General features: G+C 32.6%; 1 pseudogene; it reads right to left on the bottom strand.

Annotated features, from left to right (window-relative positions):
• Positions 1–2,912: 2,912 nt before the first annotated feature.
• LOC141817185 (uncharacterized) lies at positions 2,913–4,794 on the bottom strand (annotated as a pseudogene).
• Between the last annotated feature and the right edge of the window lie 332 nt (positions 4,795–5,126).

Raw genomic sequence — 5,126 nt, 5'->3', positions numbered from 1 at the left:
GAAAATTAAATTTTATATCAAAATATATTTTATATAAAAGGGTGAAAAGGATGAAAAAAATTATATTAAAAAAATTATATTAAAAGTCTAAAAAAAATTTTAGCTTAAGACCTCATGAAATCTTGAGACGGCCCTGACTACCAAATTAGATCCAGCTTGATCCAACCAAGGTCGTCGTCCCCAACGGCCACTTGATGACCCAGTAGGCGATGAAAACTACCGGCGGCGACGTGCATGCGAGACCATGCGGTTAGTTGAGCCACTAGAAACATAAAAATGGATAAAAATGAGAATTAAAGGTTATTTTTACCGGTGAATAATCCATCATTTTTTTATTCATGGTTTATTCTATAAGAAATATACAAAGAATAAATAAATTAATAATAATATAAATTAATAAGACAGACTTATTAAAATGGACAAAAATCGAATCTTGATGAAGCTGAGACAATGTCCTCTCCGTCATGACCAATTACAACTTCTCAATTTACTTTTTCACAAATGATCATAAGGATCATGTAAAGTTACTAGGGTATAAAGATTCCATTTTTTTATTAAAAGAAATGTTATTATTTTTTTCTATTGGTTGATAAGCTATTAAAGCTAAAGAAATCTCATACACGTTTCTACAAGGGCTGAAATTTAAGAACAAAGAAGAAAAATGAGAATTAGAGCTTAAAAAACCAAGAGCATAGAGCTTAGGAATGTTCGATAGTCTGTTTTTACCACCACAAGCGGCTTATATTTATAGTCATATGTTTCGTCTCCTTTTCATCCTTTAATTTTGCTTTTCTAACCCACATCCAGTTGACTTGCTACTCTACTAATCATAATTTCTCCAAACGATTGATCAGTAACTCATATAGACATGACCATTGCAGTTTGTTGATATCAGCATAATGATTCTCTCCTAATTTTTTTCATTGTTGATCAGCCAATTAATTTAGACATCTAATCGACTAATTTCATGATAATTGACTAACCAAACGGAAATATTTTATAATTTTATTAGATCATGAATTAAGTAATCTAAAGTATTAGTTGATCGACTAATCGATTTCTTAGATCATGAATTAACTAATCTAAAGTATTAGTTGATTGATTCACATCCGATTGTAAATATTCTATAAGTTTTTTTTTTATATTACTACTTGGTCGAATCATATATCAGTTGAGATGACTCTTCATGTGATCCTAACCACTTCTAAGACTAAATTTGCTTCAAAGTTAATCAGCAATTTAGAATCAAGATAGGCAAACTTTGTGACACCGCTCAATGATCTTTATCCTAATATAATTTAATACATATATTAATAATATAGATAAATCTAACTTAAATCTTTTATTAATACATCAAAATATCTTGATTAAGCACCACCTAGTTAAAGCTAGACAAAATTGTACTAATATTTTATACACCAGGCATAAATTCAAAATATATTAAAATAATGCATGCATCAATAATTATCTTTGAGTCTAAGCTCCTCATAACTTCTCACTTGATCTAGATGTCTCCCATCCCAAACATAATTTTTAATCTCCAAACTGGATGATCATCAACTTGTTTATCCATCCTTTACGCATACCAACAAGTTCACTTAAACCAATTTGAGTCAGACCATGACATCAATTTAAATTGGATCAATTTCACCAATCAAATCAAACAAAAATACCATTAGTCAAATAAAATTAAAAAAATAGAGAACCCAAAAAAAATCATAATTTTAAAAAACCACAAACAAATTCGAATTCTAAAAATAATTTCAAAATATCATTATTAACAAACCATAAAAAAATGCAAAACTCTCATCAGATAAGAAAAAAATCATAACATCAAAATGAATTTCTAAAATCTGAAAAAAAAATCAAAATATTTATTTTAAAATTTTAGATTTTAATTTTTAAACACTAATTGTTTCAAATTATTTTTTAAAAAATGGAAATTTTAAAAATCACAAATCTTGAAAATTTACAAATTAAATTTCTTAAAAGGTTATAAGATCATTCACTTAGAGAATATAAAGGCTAGCAAGAGAGGGTTTTGCTTCTTATCTGATAATACAAAAACAGTTTAAAAAGCAATTGAGGCCTAGAACTTCTCAAACTCGGACTACAAGTGTTGTATTGCTGGCTTTATCATCATTATTATTATCTATTCACATCTGAGGAAGGATTCTAATAGTGTTCTATCAGAAAAAACAACCATACAACAAACAACTAGTCTTAGGTTAATTTAACAAGAATGTCTTTTCTATTAACAATCAGTATAGCAATTGGCAACTGTCCTCCTTGGTATAGTATTCATTTCTGTTTCAAGAAAAGAATAATTGCACTAACTAACAAATATCACGACATTCACTCGAAACAAAGGACCTTGTTATGTGTTGCATGCTGCATTCATTGAAGACTCTGCTGAACATTTCCAAATACATTACTTTAATAACCATCTAGGACCTACTAGTGCTGCTGTGCTGCTTGCTGCTGCCCCTGAGGTTGAGGCAACCAATAAGTAGGGGTGAGCAACAATTCGATTAAATCGAATAAATCGATCGAACTAAAAAATTCGGTTTGGTTATTTTAGAAATTCGGTTATTTTTTTTATAAAAATCGGTTAATTCGGTTCGATTTCGGTTTTAAAATTTCTTATTCGGTTAAACCGAATAAACCGAATTATTCAAATTTAAAAAAATAATTTATAAATTTTAAATAAATAAATTTATAAATCCCTAATTAATTAGTAAAATTTTCATGATATTTAAAAATTTTGGTTAATTCGGTTAAAAACCGAATTAACCGATAAAATATCGGTTCGATTTATTCGGTTTTTATTGAAAAATTTGGTCGGTTCAGTTGGTTCGAAAAAATCAGTTTATTCGGTTCGGTTCGGTTCGATTTTAACCGAATGCTCAGTCCTACCAATAAGACTCTGAATGAGGGGGTGGAACAGCATATAAAGTTGTTTGATCTATAGGATTTTCGAACATCATTTCATCACCTGCCATCTGTGCAACTAAATGAGAGGGTGGAACGACATACAAAGCCGTTTGATCTATAGGGTTTTCAAACATCATTTCAGCATCCGTCATCTGTACTACTGAATGAGAGTTTTCAAACATCATTTCAGCATCTGCCATCTGTGCTATTGAATGAAGGAGTGGAACAGCATACGAAGCAGTTTGATCTATAGGGTTTCCGATCATCATTCTAGCACTTGCCATCAGAGCTGCTGAATGAGGGGGGTGGAACAACATACGAAGCAATTTGATCTGCATGGTTTTCAATCATCATTTCAGCACTTGTCATTTGAGCTGCTGAATGAAAAGGTGGAACAACATACAAAGTAGTACTTTGATCTGTAGGGTTTCCAATCATCATTTCATCACCTCTCATCTGTGCTACTGAATAAGGTTGTGGAATAGCATACGAAGCAGTTTGATCTATAGGATTTTCGAACATCATTTCAGCATCTGTCATCTGTGCTTCTGAATGAGGGAGTGGAACAACATACGAAGTAGTACTTTGATCTGTAGAGTTTCCAATCATCATTTCATCACCTCCCATCTGTGCTACTGAATAAGGGTGTGGAATAACATACGAAGCAGTTTGATCTATAGGGTTTCCGATCATCATTTCATCATCTCCCATCTGTGCTGTTGAATGAGGGGGTGGAACAGCATACGAAGCAGTTTGATCTATAGAGTTTCTGATCATCATTCTAGCACCTACCATTTGTGTTGCCGGTGCGTAGTTGTAGGGAATTGAGTCAGCTGGAGCACCTATTCCGGGCAAAGCAATGCTTGCTACCTCCCTAAACCTTTCATCTTTCAATTCATCCTTGGGTACTAAATTAACCAAAAAGTCATATGTGGTGGTTCTGGTTATAGCGACGACAATATCCCTCTTTTGCATCGTTGTCCTCTCAGCCTCTTGTGTACTGATCCATGACCTGAGCGTCAGCTCTAAAATAAAAAATTCACATGCCTTAGCAAAGACCACTATTACCTCAGCTGCGATCATATTAACACCCTCGTCGGCCTTGATTATCTTCTTTATATGGGAAAGTGGTAGGCAGTGGGTTTTGAAATTAATGGTCCTCCCTATCTCTAACTAGGGGTGAGCAACAATTCGATTAAACTGAATAAACTGATTGAACCGATCAAATTAAAAAATTCGGTTTGATTATTTTGGAAATTCGATTATTTTTTCTATAAAAATCGATTAATTCGGTTCGGTTTCAGTTTTAAAATTTCTTATTCGGTTAAACCGAATTATTCGAATTATTCAAATTAAAAAAATAATTTATAAATTTTAAATAAATAAATTTATAAATCTCTAATTAATTAGTAAAATTTTCATGATATTTAAAAAATTCGGTTAAAAACCGAATTAACCAATAAAATATCGGTTCGGTTTATTCGGTTGTTATTGAAAAATTCGATTGGTTCGAAAAAAATTGATTTATTCGGTTTTTGATTTATTCGATTCGGTTCGATTCGATTTTAACTGAATGCTCAGGCCTATCTCTAACATCTGGTTGACTCAGAAAACTCGGAGGAGTTGCTGTTGGTACTGTTGGACTGGCAGGTAAGCAAGTTGATGGCTTGCAAGATAAGCTGGGCTTGAGATAGTAGGGAACCACGAGGTCGGTTGTGCCATATCAGATGTAGCTATTGTTGCTTGTGGAACTCCAGCAACTGCTGCAGCTGGTTGGTACATAGCGGTAGCATATGCTATTTGAGCGACATCAGGAACAATCCCAAATGCAGGTTGAGTTGGTTGTTCTGATTGCTCCATGGCGCCTAAGTACTAGAGACTGCACATAATTGGAAGAAAAATACTAGAAGATAAACACTATATAACAAGTTTGCAATAAAAGCATCATGAAGGAGGAATTAGCTAGTAACCTGCGTACAAAAGGGTCAAAGTAAGGAAAATAATATTTGTTTGTATCGAGTCAGGGAGATACAAATGACACAGTAGAAATGAAATATGGTTCTCTTCAAATGCATCATGCATACAATAATCGGGAAAGGAAATTAAGAAGGTAAAGCTAGAAGCTTTACTTTTAGATTCATCATACTGAAAATGAAAATTCAAGATAGAATGTATGTGCTATCGCAAATAGC

This window comes from Curcuma longa, unplaced genomic scaffold (genome assembly GCF_044706935.1).
Source record: "Curcuma longa cultivar G26 ecotype Majalengka, Jawa Barat unplaced genomic scaffold, ITB_CL_G26_1.1 contig_19556, whole genome shotgun sequence".
Lineage (NCBI taxonomy): Eukaryota > Viridiplantae > Streptophyta > Magnoliopsida > Zingiberales > Zingiberaceae > Curcuma > Curcuma longa.
This window is presented reverse-complemented; position numbering and strand designations above follow the sequence as displayed.